Below are 12,909 nucleotides of genomic sequence, written 5' to 3'. Positions count from 1 at the left end.
ACACACACACACACACACACGCTTTTTCTTCCCCCTCAAATAGATAACCCCTATGGCGCGTCCCTGGTACCTTTTGAATAGCTCTGGAGTTTAAAGAATAAAAATCCTTATAATGTATTGCTTGTCTTCAGCCAAACACATTTGACGACCACAACAAAAAGAGAAGGAGGAGTGAGGAAAGGGGACTTGAACCAAAAGACCTTTCTTTTTTTTTTTTTTTAAAGTCCGCAAGTCAAAAGGTCATTCTCCAAGTTTGTAAATAAAATTGCAAAGGGAGTCCTTAAAAAAAAGAAAGAAGGAGAGGAAAGAAGGAAGGTAGAAAAGATCCACAAGTTACATAAAATGGTGCATTGGAAAAACAAGACAGGCCTATTCTTTAAAAAGAGAGAGAGAGGGAGAGAAAGTCTAAAGAAATCAAGAGGAAAATAGAAACTGGGGGGGGGGGGGAGAGGAGAAAATAAAAGATAGAAAAGGCAAAAGAAGTTTCCAAAGAAATGTGTGCTTTGCATCCTACAATAGGAAAATGTAGCCATTGCCCTCCTTCAGACGAGACATTTCTAATTTGTTCCGTCTGTCAGGAGGGGACTATGAGAGGTTTGGGTGCAAATTCATTATCTCTGGCAACGCAGAACGTAGTGTGGGGACTGAAAAAGACCGTGGCAATGGATGAACAATAGGGCTTCAGTTCATCAGTAACAAAAGCAGTGGGGAAATTGGTTGAGTTTCAGAGCACGTCCTCCTCGGCAGAGGGGGCTGGACTAGACCTTGGACAGCCCCCCCAAAAACTTGCCGAGCCTCGCACACACCACTTCACTCTCCACTCCGAGGCTCAGGGAGCAAGTGCCTGGAGTGGGGGGGAAAAGTTGGCTTTTTTCTTCCTTCGTCTTTTGCGTCCTTCTCTCTCTCCCAAGAAGGGAAGATCCGTTTAAACTATTTTAGACGCAATCAAGCAAGAATCACCGTGTGGAATTGAGCGGCAGTTTTAAATGTGCTAAGGAGAGGAATGATCTGAAAAAAAATTTTTTTTTCTTTTTTTGAGACGCCGAAAGGAGCATGCTTTTGCACTGCGGCCGCCCTGTGTGTGACTGACTCTGGATCTTGTCTTCTGGCCAGCGCCTCGATTCCTGCTCAGCTGGATTTGGGGGGCAACACTGCCTCGCGCAGGGAGGAGAGCAAGTGAGTACCGTCGCGGCCCGCAGGCGGCAACTCGGTCGGCGGCACAGGGCCAACAGCCCGCTGCAGCCCCGCGCCCGCGCTCCTCACCTCGTCCTCCAGCCGGTGACCGCAGAGCCCCGCTGCGGGTCGCTCCGCGGGCCAGTCCGGGGCTTTGCTTCAGCTAATTGATTGTGAGTCTCGGATGCTAAACCTGTTGATCTCTTGAGTTGTCTGAGCCAGAACTGTTAATTATCCAGCGGTCTGACCCCCAAATGCAGAGAGATGCCAGGAAAATTTCACATGGGAAAGAGGAATTTTGTATGTAATTTTGTGTTGTTGGTGGGGGGACTTTTTTCTTATAAACCTAGAGCTAAGTACAATCGTATTTTGCGTTCCTGGATTCAGAATTTGCATTTTGTTGAATAAATCTTTTAACCACCTCAAAGTTGCAATCACCTGGCAACGAAGTGAGGCTCTGACTGGATTCTGGTGTAAACTTTATGTACACTACCTAACTAGACCTAATGGATTTCCACTTTCTCTTTCTCTTGCCTTTTGAATTCTGGGAGCCGAGAGGCCGCTTTACAGGGTTATCCTAAGTTCAGATTCATCAAGATAACAGCCACCATGGTTAGTTATTGGGACTTGGAGCATTTCAGCTTCAGATGCTTCTGGTATCTGAGCGGATCCCGGTCCCTGCAGTTTGCCTGGAGCCCAGACCCCGCGGAGGGAGGCAAGACCTTCCTTCGGTGGCCTGGAATTGTCTGAGGGAACACGGGGAGGTGGGAACTGTATTTGCATAGGTGTCTGCGGCGTTTTCTCTTGCAAATGTACCGGCGCTGCTTGAATGGGGGACTGTCTTATGGGGTCAGGGCAGCAGTGGTATTGATCAGAAGTTAGACCGGAGGCCCTGTCAAGTCACGGCCATGGCCGGAGGCTCTTTTGGAGCCGTGGCTGCCTTGGGCCCAGAATGGCAGGGTCGGATCCAGTTTCCTCCCTCTTCTGGTGCCCAACTCTTCCCAGCACCCTTCTTCCCCACCTTGCCACAAGTGATTAGGGCCCTGTCTCGGGAAAGGAGCTCCCATAGTCAGCATAATTGAACCAGTAGAGTACTTTCATTTTGCAAAACCAGTAGCCCCACCCCACTACTCCAAAATAACAATAAGCATTAAAAAAAATCATAAAAGAAACGCAACCTATTTTCGAGAGAGTAAGACTTCTTTAATATATTGAGTCATGGAGGAATGGGGGAAGGGAATAAAAAAATCCACCACTTTACAGCAATCAGGTTTTACATTATTCATTGATTTACTGAAGGAAATAGCCAATCAGGAGCCATAGATATGAATGCACATCTCACCGTGCAGTGGCCTTACAGTAAACTATTTGCATCTTTCTAATGGATTAGATATTTATCTAGGGATTCCCATTGTTTGAAAGGCCTGGAAATCTAGTTCCTTAAACATTTAGAAAATATGACTTTGTTCCAGTCTTGAAATTCTTACATGGAAGAACTCTCCTTCGTCTTTTGTATGGCAGGTTATAGTGTTCAAATCCCTAATGTTTTTTAAGAGTCCCTCTTCTTCCAAGCTAAAAATAAAAGAAAAGAAGAAAGAAAAAAATTAATTTCCTAACCCCCTCCAGATTCTGCATATTTTGCATTGCCATTATCATGCATGTCTCCATTTAAATGCAAATTAGCATATTTAACCCTGTGGGTGCTGAAGCCCAGCATACATTGTACTGAGGTTTTTTGGAATCTCTTGGCATTTAAAGGGATCATGGTAATTGTGATACTTTAAAATGAAGCCAAATCTAAACATGATTGTATAGATATATGTATATATTAAAACTGTGATTATTTGTTTTCTTGACTGTTTTTCAGAAGAGACTACAAAGAAGCATAAAATGAATAGACAATACAACCAGCCAAAGGTAATTTAAATTTTTACATTTGGTAAAATAAAAATGACGTACAAAGTCCAAATAGAATATCATTTGCTGGGTGGTAGGTCTGTAGTGTATTGCAAATGTCCCAGTTCATGCAATAGGTACAGTTCCAGAAAAATCTAAGTTTCCATATGTGCAGTTTTTTCCCCTGTATGTAGCCTTTGTATACTATATATCAAGGATAATGCAAACATAACTTGTAACTGCCTATAAAAAATGAAATTCGGGATACAGAAGGCATAATAGGACACTTTTTTTAGAAAGTAAGCCAGACAAGTACCTTGCCTGAACTATACAAATCACTGTAAATTAAATGGCTTTTATGTAGAAAATGGTAGTGTTGACTGTATTAGTGCACTGTGGTTTACACACATAAGAATCTACAAATTCAGTGTTAAAAAGGGATTTCAGTAATAGGCCAATTTTTTATATACCATGCAGTAGTCTGAATAGGATTCAGAGAGGTATTGTAAATATTAGTAGCAAACCTGATTATTTGCATTTATGGAATAGCATGAGTCTGATCCAAATATGTGGAAAATCATAACTTTTCACTTCTGACTTAAGCAGAGATTGTTTATTCCCAAGAAAACCAGGATGTTTCAATTCATGTTTCAGCCATCTGGAGACCTATAAAAAGATGAGAAAACAAGCATGACAATCATGTCCTAATCTACTGGCCATTAATGGGAATTTATTAGAGAATGAGCAAGCAAGCCATTTGAATTCAGTACATCCTTCAATATGCAGATTTCAAAAAGGGTATTCTGTAGCTCAGATAAATAGCTTTCTGAAAAACAGAAATATCTGAAATATAAACATGTAGGTGTTAATAGTTGCTCATAACAATGCATGGCAGGCATTTCTGGGAATCAGCAAAATTGTTTCAACTGTTTCAAATCCCAAGTAATAATAGAGTCCTTGAACTGTATATGATAAACCATGGTATGGACGTTGGCAATATTCAAAATAATCAGGTGTTCAGTACTAAGCCTTGCTATATATCTTTTATTTCTCCATACCTTGAAAGAGGATAGAGAGGTAAAATATTTGATTGGCTATATGGCTAATGAGCACACTGCCCATAATCATTATGTTAGCCATTTTCACTTTTTGGAGCTCTCACAATGAATCTACAGTATATGTGGCATGCATGGGGGCCAGTCCTGGAGTCAGCTGATATGACTATGTGGCACTGCTTTAGAATATGCTATTTTAAGACAGTATTTTCTGTAGCTTCTAAGTGTAGAAGCACTTCAAATGGTCAGTGTCTTGTCTTTCATGATAGTTACTTGGGTTCAAAAATGCATTTAATTTTTAAATGTGGAAATGTAGCCACACTAATTTGTGAATTCACACAAATATGGACTGACACACAGAGACATACATGTATCACATCTCTACTTTCACCACCCCCCACCCAGACATATGTAAAGCAAAAAGATATTCTAAAAATATCTGGCATTCCTTAGGGTTTTGACTTAAAGAATTGAATCCATCTGATCATATGCTTGCTTTATGTAGTACATGCCAAATCACTAATGATTCTGCTTCGAGGTCTTGGAAAGCAAAGCCAAAATACTCTCAATCTTCCAAGGCAGCAAAGCTCATTATGGTTTTACATAATGTCAAAGTGGCATGTGCCTCAGTGATGTGTTCAATTCTATCCATTAGTTTATGTTGTGACCTCGTAGTTCTAGAAGGAGCAGTAACTCTATGGGAGTGTGTTTCTCTGAATTACTTTGTAGTTTGCATGTACATTTTATATGTAACCCAATGCAGCCATTTCTGATCATACTTCTTGTACCAAGATTTGATAAGAAAGATACATATACTATTTCCCCAACTTAGACTTTTCTAGATAATAAGAACATGAATGCTCACCAAAAAAAAAAAAAAAGTAAATAAAAATCTAAGGGAAATTGGCATCGATGTTTCTAAATTGTATCTTTAATTGGTGTAATATTATTGTTTGAACTCTAGATTGGGGCTTAGCAATTTTGGTTTTCTTTACTTGTCAGTCTTTTCTCTGGATTTATATATGTGTGCTCTGTATGTAATTTGGTAAGCATATTCACACTCATGTCTTAACATGAATAAATTTCTGAATTAATGGAAGAGTATATATTAATGCTGAATGTGTTTTAGTCATTGGGGAAAATAGTCAACCTAAAGAAATGAGAGTATTGTGATAAACTAGTGATGTGTGAAATGAATATGAAGGTTTATAACATTCGCTTGTAGCATATATTTTAAAGAACAGTAACACCACCAAACAGGACTCCTAATTTTGGAAAACAATCAGTAAAGTTCACCCAGGGTGGATATGCACCTTATGTGGGCTGCACCTTAGATATTCTGTTGTGGGGCATCTGACTCTTAGAACTGTACATATTATAGATGCATTAAACATAGATTACCCATTACGAAGGAGGAGAAGAAAAGAGCTTTTTTAAGTGACCATATTTACACTTTGAAAAGTCCTAAGAGAGGAAGGAGGCTAATTAATTAATAAAACAATAGTCCCCTCTAGATAGAAGAAAGGTGGGGGTGGGGAAGGGGAAGGAGGGGTGGAGTTATGCTCTTACCACCCAGGTGTTTTGTCTTTTTCATGAGGTAACAATACTTTTTTCATAATTTCATAAGGAATACTAGTGTATTTTGTCCTTCTGTATGAACATTGATGTTTGAAACTATAAACAAAGGCTCAGCATTTTTATTACAGCAGAGTTGTGTACAACAGTAGAAACTAATGCTGCAGTGCTTACCTGTGCCAGATTCTAAGGCACACACCCTATACAGTCGTTAAAACAAACAAACCAACCAAACAAACAAACAAAACAGGATGAAGTTGGCCTGCTTAGAGCATTCCGTTTGAACTTACAGAGCAAAATATGCTGCCCTATCGCCACGGTACATAGATACAAAACATGACTGAGCTGTGAAGCCATTAAAAACACACCACCAGAGCAAATTGTCAATGTAATCACACATCGACTCACTGCGTAATACAGATCTGATTCCCAGCCCCAGAAAGCAAGGCCCTGCTTTAAGCAATAGCAAAGTGCCTTCCATCTGTCTGCCCATGCAATCTGCCAGAAGAGAAACGCAGGCAAAGACGTTCCCCAGATCTGAAATGCTTTTATCTGTCCTTAGAGAGAGATTTCTTCCAGTCTTTGGATATTAGAGCGATCTACGGTAGCACCGAAGAGGTAAAAGGCCGCGGGTTGCTTTTCCTGGAGCAGTCGGTAGTGCTAGCGGAAGAGATGTTGATTGAGAAAATAGGGCTTGTAGCGATGCTGCCGCTGCTGCTGCTGCCGCTGCCGCTGCTCGGGCAGGAGGCGTGGGGCAGTTGGCTGATCACTGATGCATATCAATAACCATGTACTTGAGATTTCTCATGACATCATCATTACCTTGGTCTCCCGCGGTCTCGAACCTTTGACCTTGCCGGGCTGGTCCACGTTTTGGCTGTGAAAGCCCCTCCAATGATGGCCCTTTTCTCCTTCTTTCAGACCGGGGGCAGCAGCACACCAGCAAGACGGCATCTTCTCTTCCCCAGCCTAGAAGCCCTGTGAAATCGAGGATCTTCCCCCTAAAACACACACACACAAGATATGTGCAATCAAGCTGCCACCGCTTGGTAAAAAGCTCATGGTGCCTAACCCAAAAGGATCAGGAGCAGATCCCTGAATCAGCTGTCACCTCTTCTATAGAATGGGATGTTTTTTTTCCTTCCTCCTTAACCTGCGCTGGAAATTGCCGTTGGCTTTATACATCTCTATAGAGGGAGGCTAAAGAGTCTTGCGTGAGAATGAAGCAATTTACAATGCAAATAGAGGCCTGTGGAGGGACGGATGCTGCTGCACACTCCTAACCGCCCGCTGCATCTTAATAGCTGGTTTTATTTTCTGATATTAATAGATGAATTGTTGGCTAACGCTGCCGGAGATTACTTGCTGAAAGGAAAAAAAAAGTTCGGAATAAACTTTGAAAGCAACAGATCTCGTTTGGATGTTTTAGCCGCACACACAAACAGAAACCAGGTCATATTCACATACAAGAAGGAATCTTGTGCACGGCAAGTGTCCTGGAGGACTGCTCTTCGGTACTGCCAGAGAGAGCGGGATCTGGAATCTGGCCAGAGGAAGACAGAGGCGTGTGAGGGAAGCGAGTTGTTATCTTTGGTTATCTAGCTGTATGAGTGTATTGGTCTTCATAAAGCTAGATAACCGAAAGTAAAAACTCCTTCAAGATCGCCGGGGAGCGTGTGAGAATGAAAGACTACAACCAAGAGACAGTAAAAACCAGAAAGGTCAGGAATACTTATTGAATCTAACTTTGCTTTTGTTTTTGTTTTTGTTCTTTTTCCTTATGTTAGAGGTGGGATTAGAAGAAATTAAGTGACACACAGATGCCAAAATAGAAAGGTGCCAGCTACTTTGAGAGGTGTTGTTACAGCTGCCCAGGAGAATTGTATAGTGCTAATCAGTAAAGATGCATGTATAGTTTTTAAGGCCAAAGTTTATACGAGGTTCCCCCCCCACACACCTTAGAAAGCTGTTGTAGAGACATCTGGTATCTAGTTTAAGAATGATTTCATAATACATAGACTTAGGCTATTTACTTCTGAGGTCTCCCTCCCCTGAAAAATTTGAAGACTGTGTTTGGAAACTACATGTACTGGGGTTGTATATCAAATTATATTTAATTAGACTTTCAGAAAAGTTTATAATGGAAGGTTAATAATTTGTAACTACTGAGGACATACAGCTAGCAGAGAAAATGCAAAAACACACACACACACACACACACACACACAGCAAAGGCTGATTTTTTATTCTTCTATTCAAAATACAAGGACAGATGCTTCTCTGTTCCAAGAGGGTTTCCTTGAGGAAGCTACTGAAGCAGAAAGACATGATGGAGACGAGATCGCCTCCCCTCTTGTCAAAGTGTTAAAAAAATGTTCTGTCTTACTCTGCGCCTAGCATTGGAAATGAAAGTGACATTTACGCCACAACCCACGTGTGCGCCTCCTCTCTTTTTGTTTAAGGATGATCAGGTCTATCCAGGAAACAGCTCTGGCATCCCAAACTGAAATAATTAGGACGTATATAGACCTGACAAAAATGGAAAGGGGGTGGGGAATCTGAGGGTCTGTCTTGCCTAATTGATTCCGATAAACGGAATGCAGGAGATGTGAACGGCAGGACGCTCCGATTCCCACGCTCGGGGGCAAGTGGTAAAGCGGGCCGGCAGCCTATGACAGACAGCCCTGTTGGGGGGTGGGGGTATGAAAAAAACATCAAGCGCACACACCATACTCATCTCCATCGCTTAAGAAAGTAGAGGCATTTCCCACCCACAGCCATCTGCAGCCTCCCAAATGGTAGTACCAACTGGTCTGTAGCTGCTACATACATGCTGTTTGTTTCTGTTAATTCTGTAACCACTGTTTAATTTGGCCATAATTAAGTTCAAGTTTCTTCTTTGGTTAAGATTTTCAATATTTAAGGAAAGCTAGTAGAAAGCAGTTCCAAAAAGTTTCCGCCTGCCCTTCGTGTCAAATTCTCAGTCTGTACTTTTGGCCTTGTGACTGCCTTTTGACTTGTTTGGGGTGGATTATATTTAAAAATGCAACTTTATACAACAGACATTATTATTGCTTCATCAGGCTGTTTACCCCTTGACATGATCTATGTAGGAACTTGGCCTAATTATGCCAGTAGACACAGTGGAAGTAAAACTATAAAATCATCAGCCTATAGAAAGTTAATTACAATAATAATATGATAAAATGTTGTTTTGATATAGTTCCAGTGAGATGCATTCTAAACAGCCATTTTTATTTACTCTAAAAATGACTATACTTAGCAGAAACTTTGGGACTTTGGAGGTCCCCACTGTAATCTTTTCGTAAAAGTTCTTACATTGTTCCACGTGTGAACAGGCAAACATTTGTATAGGCATTAAACGTAAATACAAACATTGCAATAAGAAAATGCCTAACATGGCCTGTTATCTTCCATGTGGCCTAGATTACTGACAATCCCAAATCCCAAATATATACAGTTTTTCTTGAAAAGCATTACATTTTTCTTTGTAGCTTCAGCACCTTATAAGACTTCAGACTGGAAAAGCGTGTAAAACTACTGTTAGTTTCAGTTAGAAACTCTGAGAGACTTTATTAACGTAAATTCTCATTATGGCTGCTGAACACGTGCCAAAGTTTTACTACAGTAGTGACCGTTGAGAAGACCCTTGTTTATTTACATTTGAAGCACTGTTTGTGCAAACAACCTTTCATTGTTAAGTGCCTGTATTCCTTTCATTTACTTCATGTCCAGGGGTGCTATTTACCTAGAACCATTGTCTACTACAATTAACATTTACATTACAAAGTGTGTGGTTTTCTTTCTCATGGAGGTTCAATTAAGGCAATAAGATGTTTGCTAGGGAAACCTATTGTTTACTGAAAGCACTCAATGGAGTCAAATTACTGAAGCTTTTGCTTACATCTTGGTCTTTTATGTAAATGTGTTAAATATAACATCTAAGGAAAATAAACAATATTATAATTATGTGTTTGCCATTGTCATATCAAACTTGCTTTGTACCATACTAATGTTACATGATTTATCAATCAATAAAAATACATTTCAATGTTATTATTTTCATTTTATTTTTTGCTGTTCCACTATTCTTGATGCAACATGTCCCAATTTTTCTTTTTTCTATTGCACATCAAATTTCTGACATTTTGTTTTATTTGTGTGTGTTGAAGAGAGGTACTGTATCTGAGCATGGGTCTGAAGGATGTCCAAGGTAATCTCTACAATGACCTTATAATAAGGTGATATTTCTTTGAAATCTGAAATATTCCAAAGGCATGTACATATAAGTCAAAGGAAGTGTAAATATCAGTTAAGTAGTTCTTTGAAAGCTAGTTTTAACATTGGCAGAAACCGGATCAAGTTTATTTAGCATACCACTGCATTGTAAAACAGTTGGAGTGAAGTTGCAGGTTGCGTGAGTATGCATGTTAACTAGTGGGAACCAAGCTCAGTCTTTGTGAAAGGGGAGCAGCAGATTGCTGTGCAAGGCCAATGTTAAAAAGGCAGCTGAATTTAACACCATCTGGAAGAAAAGATCCCTTCACGACTTTCTCACACCGTCAGACAAAACTAGTGTCTCTTGTTCCGAGCCCTTGTCTATGCAACCATACAATACTGAGTCATTATACTTTTGCTGAGAGAAAATTTGAGAACACAATATGGGTAACCAGTGAATGACCAAGTTTCATTGTGCCCGCTTAAGTCGATTGAAATCTACGTCTAGAGCTATGAATGGTAGTATTGTTTTCCTCACCAGGGCTGTACTAAATGTCAGCACAGTGTAAAGAAAAACTTGAAGTCTGCAAATAACTTACCAGATCTCAATTATAATATTTTCCCACACTAGAACTAATATCATTGCGAGGGGCTACATTGCAGAAAATACAAAAAGAAACGAAAAGAAATAGAGAGTTCATTTAGAAGTTATTTTATCCAGACAAACATTTTAATTTTCTGATGGGAACTTCAATTCAGGCTGCAGTCTGGGTTGAGAAGCAGAATTCCTTACTGGGAAGTTCAAGTTACAAAAATGCTTCTTGTGCAATTAAAATAGAATAAAACAAACAACTACTCCCACCTGAAACCCTCCCTTCCTAGATACAAGGAGCCTTTACTCAGGTTTTATTGGCTTTAGCTCTGCTTAGAATTATTACTGTGAATCTAACCTAAATTTTGCTTTAAGTTTTGGCAGACACCACTCTTTCAGAGTTTGCCACTATGATTGACATTGCAAAAGAACATCATAGATGTAAATTTCCAAAAATACACAACACTCTGGCACCTCCCTAGGTGGATTCTGGTACCCTCAGGAATACACCTCCCTTTGTGTTACACCTCCTCCCCATTTTCTAACTTTTCTTTTCTCATGATGTGTGTGAGTCAGTTATTATACTTAGATTTAACATTCATATAATCTATTTAACTGTAAACAGTCAGAAAAAGAAGCAAAACAGTTCAAAAAGAGTAAAAGGAGTTGGTTGCGTATGTTTTATTAGGTTGTCTCTTTTAAATATAATTGACTTTGCAATTTTGTTATTGTGTCACCAAGTGTCGCATAGTTCTTAACATGTAAGTGCAAAACAATGAGTAATTGCTGTTTTGCTGAATAATACATCTGAGTTGCCAACGTCAAAGGTATTATTTTGTGTATTTCTAAACAGGAGCGTTAACTGCAGGTTTTGACATCTAGAATCTTTTCATGAAATACTTAAAAAAATTGGCCAATAGAATGACACCTGTAAAAGGAAATATAAGGATATAGCCAACTGATTTTCCTTGCCCTACTTTATACTAGAAAATTAACAATAAAAGGTCACTTAATAATAGAATTATAAAGGATATAACATAAAAACACAGTCATTCAGAAAAATCCAAACAACAACAAAAGTGGAAATTGGGTGGAGGTAAAAAAGATATACAGGAAAACTGCAAAATCCTTGCAAGCTGTGAGTGGATATATCCACCAGTATCAGCCCCCTAGTGAAGTTGCTATTAATGTGCATAGTAATGAGATAAAAACATTTACATTCAAAATGAATTATGTTTTCAAAGTGGCCTTTAAGTCTTCTTAAACAATACATTTCTACTAGTATTCTGTTTAATTTTTAAATTAAAATGATTTTCTTATTTGGAAAAATGTGAATTCTAATTTGATGTTGTGTAGTCTTTGATGAAAATTAAGAAACCACTAGAATAAGAGATAAAGGATAAGTACATTTCACGTTCATAGAAGTTCTTCCTATTTATAGATTACATATACATAGTTCAATGCAGTTTGGCATTTTAAGAATTTTCAATTTTTAGAAATGAGGAGATAGAGCCAAAGATTTTATTTTCTTATGTGGCTAGAATATGTATGAAAACAGTGTATACCTGTATACCCAGTTTTCTCTATGGATCTGTACCTCTGGAAATACCCTTGTGGCTTAAGAATATTGATACCCTTTTTCCACCCTGTCTTGCTATGATTTAGCTTTCCCTTAATAATTTAGGGTAAGTAAAACATATACTATATATTGCTGCATTTGGATGGATGCTCTGGTGGAGAGGTAGTGAGATGGGGAACAGAGACAAGGTGTCCTTTAGGAGTTAATGAGTAAAAAGACATCTATAATACTGGGCCGATTGTTTTAACGTTAGTACTTCGAGACAGTTATACAGGTCCTACAGTGATGGGGCATGTAAGCTAGTTCTTCAGTGTCTCCAGATTTTAACGGATGGCTTTGTTCCCCTGTTTATGTGTTCATCGGTTTCTTAGCACAAGTTAAACCTAGTACAGAAATCAGCAGGAACCTCCATTCTCATCTACTCATCTACTTGGAGAACCCATTTCACCCCTTTTGGGAATCGTTTGACTTTATTGTGGAATTAACTCTAAAGATGGTGAATGGAAATGAAAAGTATATAGTTATATTTGCTGCTAAAGAATGTTTGCCCTCAATCAGGGCCGCGAGAGTTAGTACACTTCCTTTGAAAGGTGATGACCATCTTTGAGATGGGAGCATGTGGCTTTCCGCTTTGCAGCCAACTGCCAGACCACAGGGGGTAGGACTTTAAAAAGTGAAGATAATTGACTTTATTCAGGGAAATATGGAGTTCAGAGCCATATTTGTTCAAAGAGAAGCACATCACTGTGTTTGGTGGTTTTTGACTGGGGTTTAGCTGAGCTCGGGCTTAACGCATTCTT

At 39.4% G+C, this 12,909-nt stretch overlaps 1 long non-coding RNA gene across 1 annotated transcript; it reads right to left on the bottom strand.

Moving 5' to 3' along the window:
- Positions 1–2,303: 2,303 nt before the first annotated feature.
- On the bottom strand, positions 2,304–7,145 carry LOC113593542 (uncharacterized). The gene is made up of 3 exons (XR_003413753.2): positions 6,522–7,145; positions 3,594–3,735; positions 2,304–2,745 (listed from the first exon to the last, which is right to left on the bottom strand). It is a non-coding gene; the product is annotated as an uncharacterized LOC113593542 (long non-coding RNA).
- Between the last annotated feature and the right edge of the window lie 5,764 nt (positions 7,146–12,909).

Source organism: Acinonyx jubatus, chromosome A1 (genome assembly GCF_027475565.1).
Source record: "Acinonyx jubatus isolate Ajub_Pintada_27869175 chromosome A1, VMU_Ajub_asm_v1.0, whole genome shotgun sequence".
NCBI classification, from domain to species: domain Eukaryota; kingdom Metazoa; phylum Chordata; class Mammalia; order Carnivora; family Felidae; genus Acinonyx; species Acinonyx jubatus.
Note: the sequence above shows the minus strand (reverse complement) of the source record. Positions and strands in the feature narration are given on the sequence as shown.